This window comes from Hemiscyllium ocellatum, unplaced genomic scaffold (genome assembly GCF_020745735.1).
Source record: "Hemiscyllium ocellatum isolate sHemOce1 unplaced genomic scaffold, sHemOce1.pat.X.cur. scaffold_754_pat_ctg1, whole genome shotgun sequence".
Taxonomy (NCBI): Eukaryota; Metazoa; Chordata; class Chondrichthyes; order Orectolobiformes; family Hemiscylliidae; genus Hemiscyllium; species Hemiscyllium ocellatum.
This window is the reverse complement of record NW_026869217.1, coordinates 10,277-32,482: the sequence shown is the minus strand read 5'-3', so window position 1 is coordinate 32,482 and position 22,206 is coordinate 10,277. Positions and strand designations below refer to the sequence as shown.

General features: G+C 46.2%; 1 long non-coding RNA gene across 1 annotated transcript; it reads right to left on the bottom strand.

Moving 5' to 3' along the window:
- Positions 1 to 2,278: 2,278 nt before the first annotated feature.
- On the bottom strand, positions 2,279 to 21,581 carry LOC132814225 (uncharacterized). The gene is made up of 3 exons (XR_009644342.1): positions 21,553 to 21,581; positions 11,005 to 11,111; positions 2,279 to 2,378 (listed from the first exon to the last, which is right to left on the bottom strand). It is a non-coding gene; the product is annotated as an uncharacterized LOC132814225 (long non-coding RNA).
- Between the last annotated feature and the right edge of the window lie 625 nt (positions 21,582 to 22,206).

Below are 22,206 nucleotides of genomic sequence, written 5' to 3'. Positions count from 1 at the left end.
CCCTACCCAACACTGTAATCTCCCCCTCCCTGACTGATCCCTACCCAACACTGCACTCACCCCTCCCTGACTGATCCCTACCCAAAACTGCAATCTCCCCCTTCCTGACTGATCCCTACCCAACACTGCACTCAGCGTCTCCCTGACTGATCCCTACCCAACACTGTAATCTCCCCCTCCCAGACTGATCCCTACCCAACACTGCACTCACCCCCTCCCTGACTGATACTTACCAAAAACAGCAATATCCCCCTCTCTGACCGATCCCTACCCAACACTGCAATCACCCCCTCCCTGACTGATAACTACCCAACACTGCAATCTCCCCCTCCCTGACTGATAACTACACAACACTTCAATCTCCCCCTCCCTGACTGATACCTACCTAACACTGCACTCACCCCCTCCCTGACTAATCCCTACTCAACACTGTAATCACGCCGTCCCTGACTGATGCCTACCCAACATTGCAATCTCCCCCTCCCTGACTGTTTCCTACCCAACACTACAATCTCCCCTCTTTGACTGATCCCCACCCAACACTGCAATCTCCCCCTCCCTGACTGATCCCTACCCAACACTGCACTCACCCCCTCCCTGACTGATTCCTACACAACACTGCAATCTCCCCCTCCCTGACTGATCCCTACCCAACACTGCAATCTCCCCCTCTCTGACTGATTCCTACACAAAACTGCAATCTCCCCCTCCCTGACTGATCCCTACCCAACACTGCAATCTCCCCCTCCCTGACTGATCCCTACCGACCACTGCAATCTCCCCCTCCCTGACTGATTCCTACACAACACTGCAATCTCCCCCTCCCTGACTGATCCCTACCCAACACTGCAATCTCCCACTCCCTGACTGATCCCTACCCAACACTGCACTCACCCCCTCCATGACTGATCCCTACCCAACACTGTAATCTCCCCCTCCCTGACTGATCCCTACCCAACACTGCACTCACACCCTCCCTGACTGATACTTACCAAAAACAGCAATATCCCCCTCCCTGACTGATCCCTACCCAACACTGCAATCTCCCCCTCCCTGACTGATCCCTACCCAACACTGCAATGTCCCCCTCCCTGTCTGATTCCTACACAACACTCCAATCACCCCCTCCCTGAATGATCCCTACCCAACACTATAATCACCCCCTCCCTGACTGATCCCTACCCAACACTGCAATCTCCCCGTCCCTGACTGATCCCTACCCAACACTGCACTCACCCTCTCCCTGACTGATCCCTACCCAACACTGCACTCACCCCCTCCCTGACTGATCCCTACCCAACACTGTAATCTCCCCCTCCCTGACTGATCCCTACCCAACACTGCACTCACCCCCTCCCTGACTGCTCCCTACCCAACACTGTAATCTCCCCCTCCCTGACTGAACCCTACCCAACACTGTAATCTCCCCCTCCCTGACTGATCCCTACCCAACACTGCACTCACCCCTCCCTGACTGATCCCTACCCAAAAGTGCAATCTCCCCCTTCCTGACTGATCCCTACCCAACACTGCACTCACCCTCTCCCTGACTGATCCCTACCCAACACTGTAATCTCCCCGTCCCTGACTGATCCCTACCCAACACTGCACTCACCCCCTCCCTGACTGATCCCTACCCAACACTGTAATCTCCCCCTCCCTGACTGATCCCTACTCAACCCCTCCCTCTGACCTCTGTCCAAGACCCCAAAAGGATCTTTTCACATCAGGCAGAGATTTGCCTGCACATCCCAAAACCTCATATACTGCATCTAGATACTATGGGAAATTTAACATGGTTCATCCAACTAAGCTATACATCTTTGGACTGTGGGAGCAAACTGGAACACCCGAAGGAAATCCTCACAGACACTGGGGAGAATGTGCCAACTCCAACACAGACAGTTGCCTGAGGCTGGAATCAAACCCAGGTCCCTGTTGCTGAGGAAGCAGCACTAACCACTGAGCCACAATACTGTGGGATATTTTGTGCTGATGTGCTGCCCCACTGATACCTCAGTCACTCACCCTGCCTCATTTCCTAAGAGGCAGTGATGATGGAGTGAAATTATCGCTAGACAGTTAATCCAGAGACCCAGATAACGTTCTGGGGACCTGGGTTTGAATCACATCACGGCAGATTTTGGAACGTGAATTTAATAAATATCTGGAAAAAATAATCTAGTGACGACAGGAATCCATTGTCAATTGTTGGAAAAACCCATGTGGTTCACTCATGACCTTTAGGGAAGGAAAATGCCATCCTTACCTGGTCTGGTCTGCATGGGACTCCAGACCTATAGCAACGTGGTTGACTCTTAACTGCCCTCTGGGTAAACGCAGCAATAAATGCTGGCCGAGCCAGTGACAGCCTCATCCTGTGAGTGAATAAAGAAAACAGGTCAGGTTTTGTTCCTTCTCTAGTAGGTACATCCTACAAACTCAATCTGAAACGTTCTCGTACACACTGAACAAATACCTTTCCATTCATGCCCTTAACACTACAGCACTCCGAGGCCATGTTGGTAAAGTTAAAACCCCTTATCATTGCATCCATATTATTCTTAGAGATAACTGAGGTCTCCTGGCAAAATTTGTGTCTCAATTCCCCGCTGACTATCCCAATATGATCATCCCTTTCTTATTTCTCAGTACAACCCAAGAAACTTGCCTGGATGTACTCCCAGAAATATCCTCCCGAAGCCCAGCCATAATGTTATCACTAATAAATATACACCTCTCTCCCTGCTCTGTTGCCCCCTTTCCATCCTTGCTATCGCATCTATGCCCTGTAACATTAAGCTGCCAGTCCTATCCATCCCTGAGTGATGCCTCTGTAATTGCTGTAATATCCCAGTGCCATGTTCAAAACCATACCCTGAGCCCACCTGGCTGACCTATCAGGTCTCTTGCACTGAAATAAATGCAGTGCAACTGGTCCGTCGCACCTCATTCTGTGGCTTGCTCTTGCCTGCCTTGACAGTCTGACCGGTGAACAGTACCAGCCTCAGACTCACCTCTTTTCTCACTAACTCTTTAGGATTACCCCGACTCCCTCACAGGTTTAATGCCTCCCGAGTGGCACCAGCAAATCTCCCTGCTTGTCAGGACCCCATGCTTTTCCCTTCCTATGTCATTGGTACCAATGTACAATGTCCTTCCACTGGTTATTTTCCCTTTTGAGAATATTCTGCTCCCTCTGTGAGACACTGGCACCAGGGCAGCACCACCCCATTCTAATCTCTCACTGTCAGCTGCAGAAACGGCAGACTGTGCCCCTGACTAGAGAGTCCCCTATCACCATCGATCGTGTGGAACTGGATATACCTCACATTATGTTAGAAGCCAGTCTCAGTCCCAGTAACTTGACTGTCAGTGCTACATTCCCCTGAAAGTCTATTACCACCTACACTTTCCAAAACAGTATACTTGTCGGAGATGGGGATAGCCACAGGAGACTCCTGCAGTACCTGACTATCCCTCCTAGCTTTCCTGGCGGTAACCCATCCACCTGACTGTATCTGCAGTATCCTGCAATCCTGAGACTGCCACCTATCACACATCCCGTCTCCTGTCAATTCCTCACTGCCTTTAATCACTCCTCCACCAATCCATGCGATCCAATAGGATTTACAATCACATTTCCTGCAGACATAATCATCAGGATCATTGAAACTCTCCCTAATCTCCCACATCCGACAGGAACAGCACGCCACTCTACAACAGGCCATCTCTCCGCCTTAACAACCTACCGACCATGACAAAGGCACAGTCTTACTGCTGGAAAAATACTGCCCGAGAATAACTTAATGCTTACGTTTTATATCTTAAACATTTAATCAAGAGACTGTAAGACATTAAAAAGAAATCCTCACCTGACTCACAATAGTAGATTTAATAAAATAAAACCGACTAAGATTGATGTTTGAAGAGACTGAAACTCACTGAGCTGATCCTCGGCTCTGAGTACTTCCAAGGGCGAGGTCTCACTGAGGGCAGCTGTGAAATGTTACTGTTTCTCTCCTCTGCCCACTCCATTTCCAGAGAGGTTTTTAACTTCACAGCAAGTCAGCTCAGAGAGGTCACTGCTTGGTTTTATTCACTGGGGGTTGCCTTTGCTGCCCAGACCGGTATTTATTGGCCCCCTTTACTTGTTTTGGAGAAAGTGGTGGTTAACTGCCTCCCGGAAATGCTGCAGTCCATGTACACCACAGTGATGTTTGGACCACAATCCCCCTCTGGCCCCACAACCCTCCCTGTCTCTGTAATCCCCCTCCGGCCCCACCATCCTCCCTGTCTCTGTAATCCCCCTCCGGCTTCAGAAATTACATGTCCATGGCATACGATTTTTATTTGGATTCATTTTTGTTTAATAAACCACTCTCCGCCCCCCCCCCCAAAAAAAGTGAAATATTTCACCCCCAAATAAATTTCTGTTGATTGACCTTTTGGAGAGGCTGACACGTGGACGTTGCAGTATTTTATCTCACATTGTACACGTAGAATGATGGAACTTTCTTTTAAACGTTGCTAAAAAGGGAGGCAATGGCTTAATGGTATTCCTGCCAGATGAGTGACACGTGCAATGTTCCGAGGATTAGGGTTAGAATCCCAACATGGCTGATGGCAGCATCGGAATCCAATAAATCTAGAGTGAAAAGGCGAATGATGACCATGAAACTATTGACGATTGTTAGAAAACCCAACTGGTTCACTCATGTCCTGTAGGGAAAGAAACGGTCATCCTCACCTGGTCTGGCCTACATGTGACTCCAGACCCACAGCAATGTGGCCAGCTCTCAACTGCCCTCAGGAAAAATACTTTAAAAACTGTTAACAAATACCCCGCAGGTATCACTTAAAAACTGGCTGTTCCCATTGGGACCATGTGAATTTCTGAACGGCCTGAACTAAAACGGAGTTTTAGTTTCACCTTCTCCTTGTCTCACATCAGTCTGCTTACACCCAACTCCAAAACACTCTCATTGAGCCAAGCAGCCCTCACAGTGCAGTCCTGTCATTTTCATTGTCTGCTCACACCTGCACTGCCCTCAGCCTCCTGTACTGTTCCAATGCATCTCAATGGGAGCTCAGGGACAGCATCTTATCTTTTGATTCAGCCCTTTGTAACCCCAGAGTCAACAGCTTCTGAATGAACAGACAGTTATCAGAATCTGGAACATTCCACCTGAAAAGGTACTGGAATTTGAGTCCAAAAGGAGTTTTAGTGGGAAGTTTGCAGCTAATTGAAAATATGAAGTTTACAGGTTAACATCATGAAGTGGGTGACTGGGTCTAAATCTGAGAAATCTTACAAAGAGACGAGGTGTAATTTGAATAAATCTGTGCTCCCTCTCAGGCCAATATCTCCTTCCTCAGCTGCAGGGCCCAGAACAGAGCACACACCCAAAGGGTGATCCAATCACGAATGTGTACATCTTCCTGCTTAACAAAAATATTGGAGATATTTTCCCACAAACAGAACAGTCAAACCTTTCTCCTTCCACAGTTAAATGCCAATGATATTCAGATCCTGATGACTCCATTGACTGTAAAAACTTGCTTTGAGATCCCAACTTCAATTATTCTTATTTAATATCCTATGAAATGAATTCACAAAACAAAACTCAGTCAGTACAGGAAGAATATAAAGACATACTTTTTTCTTGGTATGTGCTTGATATGTAAATGCCTCTCTTTAAATCGTACACACCCGCCCATCCTAGGAAGGGGACATGTCCATGTGCCTCACTGTACCTTACCCCCAATAAAGATGGCGGCCATATCCCAGGACCTATCACCGCCTGAGGGCCGCAGCCATTTTCCCATCTGCTGCAAACGCGGGATTAAGAGTTTCTAATTCAGACTAACGACCCGTACAGAGTGTAATTAAAACTTCCCAGTCTGAAGTGACTCATTACCTCTGTCTCTGAGGCCACTCTCCCCTTCCCTGTTTGCCTCTCCCACATTCACCAACAGCCGAGTCACGTGACACTGCACAGGCGGAGTTACTGGTGACGTGTCATCCCACTGGCCACGCCCCTCATTCACTCCCATTGTTTGGATGACCAGCTGGTTCCACTTCGTCCACCAGTCCCACCCCCTTTTCCTATTGGTCCGAAGCTGCCACCAATCAGCTGGACCCCATTGTGAGGTCAGTGGTGGGATCCTCCCCCTGCCTGAATCAAACCCGGAAGGTGGATGGATGGTGTCAATCAGGAACAACAAGCAGGAGGTGCTGGGAAAGCTCAGCAGGTCTGGCAGCATCTGGGAACAGGAATCTGTCCAGTGGCCCTTCCTCAGGACCGATGGGAGCTGGGAAAATTAGAATCCTGACAGTGTGGAAACAGGCCATTCGGCCCAAAAGTCCACAGCGTCCCTCCGAATGGTATCCCACCCAGACCCATTCCCCTACCCTATTACTGTATATTTCTCCTGACTAATGCACCTAACCTACACATCCCTGAGCATTATGGGAAATTTAGCTTGGCCAATTCAACTAACCTGCAGATCTTTGTACTGCAGGAGATAGGGGTTAAAGAGTAAATAATAGGTAGGGACAGGACCCAGAGAGAGACCGGAACATTTGGAAAGACAAAGGAGTGGATTACGATCAGGCTGGGAGGGTGCATAGCTGTTAATGGAGAGGACAGGAACCTGTGTCTGGCAGCATCTCAGTGGAGGTGGCGAAAATAGCGACTGATGATCGACGTTCTGCTGCAAAAATAGACCCCGAGCTTCCAGCTGCCTGTCACTATAACACACCTGGCCAACACCTCTGTCTCATGCTTACTGCAGTGTTCCAGTGAAGCCAGAACATACCAAAATACCAAATATTTCAAGGACTGCAATTTCCCCTCCCATGTGGTCAATACCATCCAATGTATCTCCTCCACTTCCTGCACCTCTGCCTTTGAAACCCACACCTCCAACTGCAACAAGGATAGAACACCCCGCAAGCTGCCCCCACCCACCCCAAGTCCTTACCTTCCACCCAGATACAACACATCAGCTTCTGCCATTCCCACCAGCTACAATCAGACCGCACCACCAGATTCTGAAGGGGTTTGACAGAATAAATACTGATGTGCCTGAGGGTAAATACTGAGGGGGGAGTCTGAAACCAGATTCTGAGCCAGTCACAGAATCAAGGGTTTTGTTTCGGATTCATCACGTTTAAGGCAGCACAGACACGGGTAAGGGGTTTCAGTAGCAATGGAGCTGGAGTGAGGAGGGGACAAACAACGTTTAAGAGATTGGAATTCCTGGTGTTTAGGATTGTGTAAATGTCTAATCAGAAGGTCAGCTTCGCGTCAGAAACAACTGCAATATTGTGAAGAGTGTAGTTCTGCTGTATAGTTCTCAGTGAGAGGGAGGGGCTCAGCAGGAAGGGAAAGGAATTGGTCAGGCAACGGGTTTAACCATGACAATGTTTCATTGGAGGAAACTGCACCTAATCGAGTAGTGGGAATGTGGTTAGCAGCTTGATAACTGAGTAACAGTGGAGTAATGGAGAGGGATGACGGGGAGGGAGAGCTGGGCATTGTCAGTGTACATGTGAAACCCAACATGGTGCTTTTGCACAATGTCACCTCCTGTCAGTATGTAGAGGAGATACAAGAGGGGCCAAGGATAGATCCATGAGGGACACCAAACGCAAGGAATTCAGAAAGGACAGGGAGAGTGGAGATGCAGCAGGATTTTTCAACAACCATGAGGTCAAATATTAGTTTTTCACAGAATGGGAGAGAAGGACATAACCAGAAAAGACAGAACAAGGAACAATATCTGTGAATCGGTGACGGAGACTGATGAGGAGGGGGAGAAAAGAGAGTTGGAAACTCTATGGTTTACTGAGATGAGGGTAAAAGGGTCAAGATGAGCTCTGATAAGGCTTGACCGGGATTGGAGAAAGTTTGGACAAAATCCGGGAACACCACGCGAGGCAGTTTGACTCAGTGGGAGGGAGGGAAGCAGCAGATCGGATTGTCTCAGTCTTAGTGACAGAGAAACGCCATGTGCTCCTTGATCTTGTTGTTGGAGAGAAGGATGGAGGAGACAGGATGATGGACAGTGTTTCACAAAGAAACAAAACCTGGGTAAGTGATATTTAAAGTGAGTGAACTTTTACCCAAAATATTAAAACCAATGACAGAAATCCTGGTTCGAATCCCAACTTGGCAGATGGTGGAATCTGAATTCAAGAAAAAATAACTGGAATTAGGAATCTCCTAATCTCCATGGAACCATTGTCAATGGTGGAAAAATATCCTGCCAACCCGACAGTGGCCCAGCCAGCTACTCGCTGTATGAATCACTGCAAAGTCTCAACAAAGGAATGAAACTGGATGGACCACTCAGCATCTGACAAGGCACCAGAAAATACAACCACAGAATCAGCCCTCTCGATGGTGCAACGTCCTCCAGACTAACATCTGGAGTTTGGTGTCAAAATGTGCAGAGCTGTCTCACAGACCAATCAAGGAACAGCCTGACATACTCATACTCATGGAATCAACCCTTACAGACAATGTTGAAAATGTGTTGCTGGAAAAGCGCAGCAGGTCAGACAGCATCAAAGGAGCAGGAGAATCGACGTTTCGGGCATGAGCCCTTCTTCAGGAGCCCTTTTACAGACAATGACCAGATACCACCATCACCGTCCCTAGATATCGAGAGTGTGGTGATGGAAAAGCACAACAGGTCAGGCAGCATCCGAGGAGCAGGAAAATCGACGTTTCGAGCCTAAGCCCTTCATCAGCCTGACCTGCTGTGCTTTTCCAGCACCACACTCTCGACTCTGATCTTCAGCATCTGCAGTCTTCACTTTCTCCTCAAATCTCTGGATATGTCCTGTCCCACCAGCAGGACAGACCAGGCAGAGGTGGTGGCACAGACAGGGAGGATTTGCCCTCTGAGTACTCAGCATTGACTCCGGACACCAGGAGGTGTCATGGCTCCTGCTGATTACCATGCTCCGTCCTCTCTTGGCTGATGAATCACTTCTCCTTCATGTTGAACAACATTTGGAGGAAGCACTGAGGAAGTAAAATGGTGTCAAACGTACTCTGGGTACAGGATTTCAATCTCCACAATCGAGACTAGCTCTGCAACAGAATTACTGACTGAGCTGGTCCGGTCCTAAAGGATATAGCTGCTCAACTGAGTCTGCAGCAGGTTGTGAGGGAACCAACAACAGGGAAAAACATACTTGATCTCATTGTTATGAACTGACCAGCTACAGATACATCTGTCCACGACAGTATCGGTATGAGCGACCATTGCACATTGTTTTTGGAGACACAAGTCTTGGCTTAAAGTTGAGAAAAACTTCCATTGTGTTGAGTGACACTATCACCGTTCTAAATGGGACAGACTTTGATGAGATGTAGGAACGTAAATTGGATCTCTCTGAGGCACTGTGGGACATCAACAACAGCAGAACTGTACTCCAGCACAATCTGTAATCTCATGGGTTTGTAAATCCTGCTCTCACCCATCACAAAGGACAGGAAAGGAGGGCATGCCCAAAGCAGCACCAGGCATAACTAAAAATGACGTGCCAACCTGGTGAAGCTACCAAACAGAACCATCTGCATATCAAACAGCATCAGCACCAAGCAACAGAGCTAAGTGATCCCACAACCAATGGATCAGATCAGAGCTCTGCAGAACTGCCACACCCAGTTGTAAACGGTGATGGACAATAAAACAACTCACTGCAGGGAGCATCACAGATATCCCCACCCTTACTGATGGAGGGGCCTCACACATCCATGCACCAGATAAGTCAACAGCATTTGCAGCCAGAAGTGGGATGCTCCATCTCAGCCTTCTCCAGTGGTTTCCAACATCACAGATGTGAGTTTTAAGCCAGTTTCATTCAGTTTGAATAACAACAAGAAGTGGTTAAGTAGTGCAAAGGCTATGGGCCCTGCCAATATCCTGGCAATAATACTAATGGCTTGTGCTCCAGAACTTGCCACCCGCCAAGCCAAGTACCGCTCCAGCACTGGCGTCTACTGACATTGTGGAACATTGCCCAGGCATGTTCAACAGAAAACACAGGGCAATCCAACCAAGCCAATTTCCCTCCGTCAGTCCACACTCGATCAGCAGTAAAGTGATGGAAGATGTCACCAACAGGGCTACCAAGCAGCAGCTGCTCAGCAACAGCCAGCTGAGTGACACTCATTTCAGGCTCCACCATGGCCACTCAGCTCCCGATTGTGTTACTGCCTGATTCACAACCTGACAACCAGCTGAATCCCAGAGGTGTGGTGAGGTGAGGGGGACAAGACCACTATTTCGAGCTGATTCTGACATTGTATTAGCTCATATACTCTCATCCACCTTGTGTTATCTCCAGACTTCCTTATACAAACACACTCCTGGCCAACTTCCCACATTCAACCTCCCTGTTATCTCAAGAAAAACTAAATCTCTGCCCAAGTACTTCCTCGTACCAAAACTTGTTGATCCATCAAAAGGCTGCTATTCATAATCAACAACATAGAGCCACAGAGATGCACAACATGGAAACAGACCTTTCGACCCAACCTGTTCATGCCGAACAGATATCCCAACCCAATCTAGTCTCACCTGCCAGTATCCAGCCCACATCCCTCAATTTAAAATTCTCACCCTTGATATAATTCCTGGTTGTGATCATCCCTAGCTCGCTGCATCACACACCCTTTGAGACCTCGACAACCCATTCTGTTCGAGACTCCCAATGATCTGTTAATTCATTACCTCACCTGTGTGGCTGCTTTTACAGTTGCCAAAGCAACAAGGTCTGAAATTCGCAGCCAAAACCTCACAGGTCTGCTTTCCTCCTTTAAGACATTCCTCAAAACCTACTTCTCTGGCCTTGTCTAAAGTTCCCAATAATATTTTTGTGAAATTATAAGCAGGATAATAAAACTACAAACTGTTCCTGATTTGGACATTATCTTCAAATCATCACAGTGGCTGTAATGAATAATCTGTAACATCTCTTACCCAACCACATTGTGGGAGCACCTTCACCACACAAACTGCAGCTGTACAAGAAAGTCAAGCATCACCCTCTCCATAGGCAACAGGGCTTTGGCATTAATCTCTGGGATCTGTGGAAGGAGAAACACAGTTGATGTTTCAGGGAGTGCAAAACGGATTACAGGGAACGAAAATGATGCAGAATTTATAGTCAGAAACGGAAGGAAAATACACTTGCTCATCGGAAAAAAAGAATTCTTGACTGTCAAAAATTTTCCAGAAAAAAAATTAATGAGCAGCACACGGTCAGTGGCTGGGCGGCAGTGAAAAATTAATGTATAAAAATGTCTGTAAAAGTAAGAGTAAAATACACCCATTGTTCGAGACTGAGGAAGCTAGACATTAACAAAGTGGTCATGAGGGAGCCCAGAGATGAAGCAGAACAGTATAAGCTGTTATGATCCCACAGTCATAGAGATGTATAGCGCCGACACAGACTCTTCGGTCTAACTCATCCATGACAACCAGGTATCCGAACCTAATCTATTCCCATTTGCCAGCACTTGGCCCATATCCCTGTAAACGCTTACTCATCATATCATGTGTCTATTTAGACGCCTTTAACAAGTTTTATCTGTACTAGCCACCACCACTTCCTCTGGCAGCTCATTCCACCCACTGCAGGAGAGTTGTCCTTTAGGCCCCTTTGAAATTTTATCCGTTCATCCTAAAGCAATGCCTCTACTTCTGGACACCATCACTCCAAGGAAAACACCTTGTTCATTTACTCCATTCATGCCCCTCTTGATAGTATAAACCTCCATAACATCACAGCTCAGCCTATTGCATTCCAGGGAAAACAGCCCAGCCTCCAACCTCAAATCCTCCAACACTAACAACATTCTTGGAAGTCTTTTTTGAAACCTTTCAAGTTTCACAGCACCCTTCTGATAGGAGGCAGGCCAGAACTGCACACAATATTCCAAACGTGGCCTAACGAATGCCCTGTACAGCAACATGACCTCCCACATCCTGTACTCAATGCTCGAACCAATAAAGGAATATAAACTGAACACCTTCTTCACCATCCTATCTGCCTGCAACTTGACTTGCAAGAAACTATGAACCTGCAGTCCAAGGTCTCTTTGTTCCGCAAACGTTTCCAGGGCCTGGCCATTCAGTGTATAAGTCCTGCACTGATTTGCTTTTCCAAAATGCAGCACCTCACATTTATCTAAATTAAACCCCATCTGATCAATATCTCAGTGTAATCTGAGGTAACCTTCTTCATTATCCACAATACCTCCAATTTTGTATGACCTGCAAACTCATTTCCGATACCAAATCATTTAAATGAATGACAAAACAAATCCAGAAATAAACATCCATTTCTCTGAGTTTGAATGTGCTCTGTAAATCCTGCCCAATGACTCTGTACCACAGAAAGGCTGCACATGCGCCTGGCCGCACCTTGCCCCCTACAAAGCTGGCAGTTCCGCATGTATCCAGTGAATTCTTGCCCCGAATAAAGATGGTGATGCGTACACATACCTGCAGCCACACTGAGGCAATTCCCCATTTACTGAAAACACGAGACTGGGACGTTACAAAATGTGTGTTTTCCGATGCGCACATTGTGTTTGTAAAACCTCTCCGCTCACACAGAACCTCTCTCACCTCCTGCGGTTCCACAGACAGCCTTGATGTTTGCGGGTACCTATTCTCTGCCTGGTTACTCATTTGTCCTTAGTGTATTTATACAATCACTTTGGATTCTCCTTAAACCTATTTCCGAAAGCTATCTCATATCCCCTTTTTGCCCTCCTGGTTTACCTCGAGTATACTCCTACTGCCCCATACTCCTCTAGGGATTCTCACAAACACAGATCTCTGTCCCTGCCAAATGCCTCCTTCATTTTCCTGACCAGGCCCTCAATTTCTTTCGACAGGCAGCATTCCCTACACCTACCAGCCTTGGCCTTAACAGGAACATACTGTCTATATACTCTCATTCTGGCAGGCCTGTGGAGGCAATGGCAGATGAGGACAGAGAAACAATCATTCCCAGTAAAGAGGCAATGTTGGGAAAGATAACAGCCTCAAGGTAGCTGGGTCTCCTGGCCCTGATGGAATGCATTCGAGGGACTAAAGGAGATGGGGTGGGGGGGGGGGCGGGGAAGTATAACAAATAAACTCGTGATAATTCACTAAAATTTGTTGGATTCTGGAATGGTTTTGACAGACTGGAAGCTGCAAATGCGGTACCACTATTTTTCAAAAAGGACCTGTTAGCTTAACTTCTGCAGTGGAGAAAATGCTTGAATCTCTCAAGGAAGTAGTGGTGAGATATCTGGGTAGAAATTGTCTCATTTCGCAGACACAGCATGGATTCATGAAAGGCAGGTCATGTCTAACACATTTACTGGAATTATTTGAGGATACAATGAGCGCGTTGGACAAGGGGGAACCGGTGGATGTGGTGTACCTGGATTTCCAGAAGGTATTCGATAAGTTGCCACACAAAAGGCTGCTGTATAAGGTAAAGATGCACAGCATTATGGGTAATTATCATTGATACAGGATCGGTTCACCAACATAATAAATAATGGGGATAAACGGGTGTTTGGATTAGTGTTGACACTACAACTGTTTGTAATTTACACAAATGTTTTGGAATTGAGGACCAAGTGTACGGTGTCAGAGTTCACATTTGATACAAAGATGAATAAAGCAATGTCTGCAGAGTCCATTGCAAGTCTGCACAGGGATACAGATCAATTAAGTGAGTGGGCAAGGATCTGGCAGATGGAGGACAATGTTGGGATATGTGAGGTCATCCATTTTAGTCGGACTAACAGCAAACTGGATGATGAAATGGTGAAAACATGCAGCATGCTGCTGTACAGAGGAAGCTGGGTGTCCTTGTGCATGAATCACAGGAAGTTGGTTTGCAGGTACAGCAGGTAATTAAGGCAGTGAAGGGAATATTGTCCTTCATTGCCAGAGGGATGGTTATGCTGCAGCTGTACAGGGGGCTGGGGAGGCCACACCTGGAGTACTGTGTACAGGTTTGATCCCCTTACATTAGCAAGGATGTACTGGCACTGGAGGGAGTGCAGAGGAGGGTCACTAGTTTGAGTTGGGAGTTGAGAGGGTTGGTGTATGTGGAGAGATTGAGAAAACATGTTCTATACTCATTGTAATTTAGAAGAATGGGACGTTGGATAGGAAACAAATAAAATTATGAGGGGAGGAGATAAGACAGAAGCAGGGAGGCTATTTCCACTGGGGACGGGTCCAACTCCAGAGCCTCAAAATAAGCGGGAGCAGATTTAGGACTGAGATCAGGAGGAGCTTCTTCAGCTAAAGGGTTGTGAATCTGTGGCATTCCCTGCTGACTGCAGCATTTGAATGCCTTTCAGGCAAAATGTAGATTTGTGAACAGGAAAGGAATTAAGGGTTATGGTGGGAGATCGGGAACGTGGAGCTGAGGCCATGAAAAGATCAGCCCTGATCTTATTGAATGGTAGAGCAGGCTGGAGGGGCCAGGTGAAAGTTCTTGCCTCGTGCCATCAAAATCAGCCTTTGTCCAATTCAGAACCTTAACATGTAGATCTGGTCTATTATTTTCTGTAACTATTTTAAAACTAGTAGAATTATCAGAGAATCCGAACAGTGTGGAAGCAGGTCATTCAGTCCATCACATTGATACTGACCCTGAGAGCCTCCTCACCTCCCCCAGTAACATTGCATTTCCCAGGGCCACCCAACCTACACATGCCTGAACATTACGGACAATTCAGCCTGGACAATCCACCCAACCTGCACATCCCTGAACACTGTGGACAATTCAGCCTGGATAATCCAACCTATCCTGCACATCTTTGGACTGTGAGAGGAAACCAGAGAACCCAGACAAAATCCATGCAGAATACGCCAATAAGGTGGTCATCCCTTTCTTATTTCCCAGTTCCAACGAAACAACTTCACTGGGCGTACTCCCAGCAATATCTTCCCTCAGCAAAAACATAATGCTATCCTGAATCAAAAATGCTACTCCCCCTCCTCTCTTGTCCCCCTTTCTATTCTTCCTATAGCATCTATACCCTGGAACATTAAGCTGCCAGTCCTATCCATCCCTGAGTGATACCTCTGTAGTTGCTATAATATCCCAGTGCCATGTTGAAAACCATACCCTGAGCTCATCTGCCTTCCCTGTCAGGCCTCTTCTATTGAAGTAAATGCAGTGCAACTGCTCAGTCCGACTTCATTCTGTGCCTTGCCCTTGCCTGCCTTGACTATTTGACTTCTGACCTGTACCAGTCTCAGACATACTCTTTCCTCACTATCTTATTGGGTTTACACCCACTCCCTCACTGGTTTAATGCCTCCCGAGTATCACTAATATCTCCCTGTCTGGATGTTAACACCTTCCAATTCAGGTACAATCCATCCTTCTTATGCAGGTCAACTCTACTCCAGAGGAGATCACAATGATCCAAAAAAAAAATGTGAATCCTTTTCCCCTGCACCAGCTCCTTAGCCACTCATCCAGCATCTCCTCCTCCTCTGTAATATGGACATTTTTCAAGATGTCACCATTTATTTCCCCACATTCTATATCTCCCATGTACTTCTTCACAGTAAACACTGGCTTTCTATCTTGCCCATCGCCTGCAGCTCCACACACTGGCTGCCTTGCTGATCTTTGAGGATCTCTATTTTCTCCCTAGTTAGCCTTTTATTCTTCATGTATTTACAAAAGCCCTTTGGATTATCCTTAACCCTATTCGCCAAAGCTATGTCACATCCCTTTTTTGCCTCCTGATTTCCCTCTGAATTATACTCCTATTGCCTTTATACTCAAAAGGACTTTTTGGATTGGAGTAAATGCAAAATATAACATCCTGACAAAACAAACGAGGGCAGGACTTACACTCAATAAAAGTAGGGCCCTGAGTAGTGATATGGGAACAAAGAGACCGAGGGCTTCACGTCTTTGAAGTTTGTGTGACATGTAGACAGGGTGGTTAAAAAGGCGCTTAGCACACTGACCTTCATTGTTCAGACCTTGGAGTACAGGAGTTGGGATGTTATGTTGAGGATGTACTGGATGTTGGGAGGCCTCTTCTGGAATACTCTGTCCAGTTCTGGTTGTGCTGTTATAGGAAGGATATTAGTAAATTGGAGCAGGTTCAGAAGAGATTTACCAGCATGTTGCCATGAATGGAGGGATTGTGTTCTAAGGAGAGGCTGGATAGGCTGGGAATTTTTTTCACTGGCGTGCACGAGGTTGAGGGGTGACCTTATTCGAGGTTTATAAAATCAGAAAGAGTTTAGATAAGGGGGATAGCCGGGGAGAGGGGGATTCAAAACTCGGGTGCATTCATTTTGAGAAGAAATGAGAAAGATTTGAGATAAGACATTAGGGTTTTTAAAAAATTTATACACGTGAAATGAAGTTCCAGAGGAAGTGGTAGCTGTGAATACAATTACAATATTTGAAAGACATTCAGATAAGGACATAAATAGGAAATATTTGGATGGATGTGGACCAAGCAGAGGCAGGTACAATTAGTTCAGTTTGGAATTATGGTCGGCATGGACTGGTTGGACCACAGGGCCTGTTTCCTTGCTGTATAACATTATGACTCTAATCCTCACTAACTCTAAATTTCTCCACCCTCACCTCTCCCGATCACTGTCACCTCATCCACCCTCACAACTCTTTCTCATTTATATAATTCCTCTCCAGCCACAGAACGCTCCCTATCTCACGTCCTCCAGTTTCTCAAATCTCTGCGATATGTGCCTTTCTTTAGTTCCAGCCTTGAGGCTGCCCTCATTCACTCCGATTGGTTGGAGGACAAACTGGTACGACCTGGTCCTCCAGTACTGCCCTCTGCCCCCTATTGGCCAGCGCTGACATCAATCATCCGAGGCCCTTTGTGAGGTGAGTGGTGGGATCCTCCCTCTCTCTGCCCTGGGGTGAGCTTCAACATTCACAGTCAATGAGGCAGTATCACAGAGCACAGGTGCTGGGGCTATTCAGCCCATTGCGGCTGTACCCTCTCACTCTGGAGATGCTGCAAATCTGTCCTAATTCCCTTTCCATTTGCCCATAGCCCCCCAATCTTCCCTTAAAATGTAAAATTCCAAATCTGTTTATGAATAACTGCTGAGTCGGTGTCCAGCTGCTATTCAGACTGTTCCAGATGCTCAGAACTTACTGAATAAAATAATGTTCACATATTCACATATTATCTACAAATTACCTGAAAATAGTTACTAAAATTGTGACATTGTTAACAATTCCCCTCTCTCTGCAAATTAAATATCCTAGATACAAATTTGCAGCTGGTCAAAATCACTGCTTAACCTTCTCAGCTCCAAGGACAATTATCTGTGCTTCTGCTAGCTCTCCACAAAAGAGGAACACATCTTATTTTCATTTATTAGTGTCATAGAGATGTACAGCACAGAAACAGACCTTTGGTCCAATTTGTCCATGCCAACCAGGAATCCTCAACAAATGGAGCCCCATTTGCCAGCATTAGAAGCTCTTCCTATTCATGTACCCAATCGGATGCCTTTCAAATGTTGTAATTGTATCAGCCTCCACTACATCATCTGGCAGCTCATTCCACACACACACCACACACAGCTTGAAAACTTTGCCCCTTAGATCTGTTTTAAATCTTTGCCCTCTCAAAGTAAGCCCATGTGATTTTGTTTTGAACCCACCTAACCTGGGGGAAAAGACCCTGGCTGTGCACCTTATCCACGTCCCTCATGATTTTATAAATCTCCATGAAGTCACCTTTCAGTCTTTGACTCTCCAGGGAAATTAACCCTGGCCTATTCAGCCTCTCCCTGTAGCCCAAATCCTCCAATCCTAGCAAAGTCTTTGTCAATCTTGTCTGAACTCTTTCAAGATTCACAACATCCTTTCCAGACAGGGAATTTAAAACTTAAAACAGAATTCCTGAAATGGCTTAATCAATGCCCTGTCCAGCCACAATTTGACATCCCATCTTCTGCACTCAATGCATTGACCAATAAATAAGCATACCAAACACTACCTTCACTAGCCTGCCTACCTGCGACTCTAATTTCAAGAAACAATGAACCTGCTCTCCATGGTCTCTATGTTCAGCAACATTCCCAAGGACTTTACCATTAAGTGTATAAGTCCTGCCCTGATTTGCCTTTCCAAAGTCCAACAGCTTACATTTGTCTAAATTGAACCCAGTCTGCCATTACTCGCCCCAATGGCCCATCTGGTCAAGATCCTGTTGCATTCTGAACTAACCTTCTTCATTGTCCACTACACCTCCAATTTTAGTGTCTTCTGTAAACCTACTGATCATATCTCATATATTCACATCCAAGTCAATTATTTAAGGACCCAATATCCACTCCTGCAGCACGCTGCTGCTCACAGGCCTCCAGTCGACAAAGCAACCTTCTTTCAACAACCTCTGCCTCCTACCTTCAAGCCAGTTTTGTATCCATATGGCTAGTTCTCCCAACATTTCATGTTATCTAACCTTGCTAACCAGTCTGCTTTGTGGAACACCATTCAATGTCCATATAATGTCCACAGTCTGCCTTCATCAATCATCTTTGTCACATCTTCAAAAAACTCAATCAAGTTTGAGAAAGAGAGAGAGAGAGAGAGAGAGAGAGAGAGAGAGAATTTCCCACACACAAAGCCATGTTAACTATCCCTAATCATTCCTCGTCTTTCCAAATACATGTAAATCCTATCCCTCAGAATCCATTCCAACAATTTGCCTGCCACTGACTTCAGGCTCACTGTTCTCTTGATCCCTGGCCTTTCCTAACCATCCAGTACTACCTCCTCTGTAACATGGCCAGGAGCTGGGCAACAGTGGACAATTCATTTACAGAAAGGTCTTTGAACATAATAGTAAAATACTGAACAGAGCAAAAATACACTCAGAGACTGAGGAAGCTAGATAACAAACAAGTAGACATCAAGGAGCTCAGAGGCGAATCAGAGCAGTGTTCACTTTTATGATCCCACAGTCAGAGACGTCTAGCACAGAAACAGACTCTTCAGTCCAACCAGTCTATGCCAACTAGATATTCGAACCTAATCTAGTCCCATTTGCCAGCACTTGGCCGACATCCCTCTGAACCCTTCCTATTCAAATGTCTTTGAAATGTCACAATTTTTGTTGCTTTTTCGGCTCCTGTTCAATTTTCCCCTCTCACCCTAAACCTATATACTCTAGTTCTGGGCTCCACCACCCCAGGGTAAACACCTTGTCTATTCACGCTATCCATGCCCCTCACTATTATATAAACCTCTTCAACATCACCTCAGCCGATGACACTCCAGGGAAAATGGCCCTAGCCTATTATGCCTCTCCCTGCAACTGAAATCCTCCAACTGGTTAGTCTCTACTTCTGTGGTAGGCAAAGTAATGGAAAGGGTACTGAGGGATAGGATTTATGAGTATCTGGAAACACACTGCTTGATTAGGGACAGCCAGCACGGATTTGTGAAGGGTAGGTCTTGCCTTACAAGTCTTATTGAATTCTTTGAGGAGGTGACCAAGCATGTGGATGAGGGTAGAGCAGTGGATGTAGTGTACATGGATTTTAGTAAGGCATTGATAAGGTTCCCCATGGTAGGCTTAAGCGGAAAGTCAGGAGGCATGGGATAGAGGGAAACTTGGCCAATTGGATTGAAAACTGGCTAACCGGTCGAAGTCAGAGAGTGGTGGTAGATGGTAAATATTCAGCCTGGAGCCTAGTTACAAGCGGAGTTCCGTAGGGATCAGTTCTGGGTCCTCTGCTGTTTGTAATTTTTATTAATGACTTGGATGAGGGAGTCGAAGGGTGGGTCAGTAAATTTGCAGATGATACGAAGATTGGTGGAGTTGTGGAGAGTGAGGAGGGCTGTTGTCGTTTGCAAAGGGACTTAGATATGATGCAGAGCTGGGCTGAGGAGTGGCAGATGGAGTTCAACCCTGCCAAGTGTGAGGTTGTCCATTTTGGAAGAAATAAGAATGCGGAATACAGGGTTAACGGTAGAGTTCTTAGTCAGGTGGAGGAACAGAGGGATCTTGGGGTCTATGTACATAGATCTTTGAAAGTTGTCACTCAGGTGGATCGAGCTTGTAAGAAGGCCTATGGTGTATTAGCGTTCATTAGCAGAGGGATTGAATTCAAGAGTCATGAAGTGATGTTGCAGCTGTACAGGACTTTGGTTAGGCCACATTTGGAGTACTGTGTGCAGTTCTGGTCGCCTCACTTTAGGAAAGATGTGGAAGCTTTGGAGAGGGTGCAGAGAAGATTTACCAGGATGCTGCCTGGAATGGAGAATAGGTCGTACGAGGATAGGTTGAGAGTTCTCGGCCTTTTCTCGTTGGAACGGCGAAGGATGAGGGGTGACTTGATAGAGGTTTATAAGATGATCAGAGGAATAGATAGAGTAGACAGAAACTTTTTCCCCGGGTACAAAGTATTACAAGGGGACATAAATTTAAGGTGAAGGGTGGAAGGTATAGGGGAGATGTCAGGGGTGGATTCTTTACCCAGAGAGTGGTGGGGGCATGGAATGCGCTGCCCGTGGGAGTGGTAGAGTCAGAATCATTGGCGACCTTTAAGCGGCAATTGGATAGATACATCGATGGGTGCTTAATGTAGGATAGACGTTCGGCACAACATCGTGGGCTGAAGGGCCTGTTCTGTGCTGTGCTGTACTGTTTTATGTTCTAACCCTGGCAACATCCTTGAAAATCAATTCTCAAACCTTTCAAGTTTCAGTGCCTCCTTCTAACAAGAGGGAGACCAGAATTGCAGACAAAATACCAAAAGTGGCCTAACCAATGTCCTGGTCAGCTCCTTTACTCAATGCTCTTACCAATAAAGGGAAGCTGTCCTATCGACCTGTGTCTCTACTTTCAAGGAACTGTGAACCTGCATTCCAAGGTCTCTTTGTTCAACAAGACTCTCCAAGACCTTACAATTCAGTGAGTCCTGCTCTGATTTGCTTTTCTAAAATGCTGCACCTCACATTTATCTAAATTAAACCCTATCTGCCACTCCCCAGCCCATTGGCCCATCTGATCAATATCCCATTGTATTCTGAGACCACCTTTATCACTGACCATAATACCAACAATTTTGGTGTCACCTGCAAACTTACTAACTGTACCGCCTCTATTCACATCCAAATAATTTCAATGAATGACGAAACAAATCCGGAGGAAAAAAAAATCCATTTCTCTGGGTGTGAATGTGCTCTGTGTAAATCCTGCCCATGACTCTCTATCAGGGAGAGTTGCACATACTCCCCTCTGAACTTTGCCCCCTACAAAGATGGCAGCTGCACGTGTCCAGTGAATCATTGCCCCGAATAAAGATGGCGGCACTTACATGAGTCAATCGCGAGATGAGGCATTTTCCCGTTTACTGCAAAAACGAGACTAAGTTTCAAATTAGTATTTTCCGATGTGCACCAAATGTTTGCAAAACCTCTCAGCCCAGACTAACACCATTTCCCTCCCGCTTGCTGCTGTTTGTTTCTTTCCTTACCGACAGCTCTCCGCCCGCACAGCCGCGCAGGTCACGTGATATAATCAAGTCCCGCCTCTCATTCACTCTGATTGGTCAGAAGGCCATCCGCCCCGCAGGTCCTCCAGCTCCGCCCCTGTCCTTCCATTGGTCCGCCACTGACATCAATCATCCGGAGACCTTTGCTGGCTGGAGCATGCGCACTGCTTCGTGGCTTTTGTTGCTTTGCATAAGAGGGAGGGACAAAGTGAAAAACACACAACCACCTGATGCAGCAGCAGCAGCGCTAGTGCTTCCAAATAAACCTGTTGGACTATAACCTGGTGTTCTGGGAATTTTAATTTTGTCCATCCCAATCCAACACCAGCACCTCCAAGTCACGAGTGAGGGAGAAATGTATAACATAAGAACTAGGAACAGAAGGCCATCCTGCCCTTTAATACGATCATGGCTGATCATTTCATGGACGCAGAACCATTTACCCATGTTCTCACCGTATTCCTTAATTAATTATTTCTTTTTTAAAAAAAGCTACCTTAGCTTTAAAAACGTTTACTGAACTAGCATCAACTACTTCCCTGGGCAATGAATTCCATTGAGGTTCAGAAGTTCCTTCTCAATTCAGTCCTAAATTTGCTGCCTCTAATCTTGAGTTGATACCCTCTTGTCCTAGAT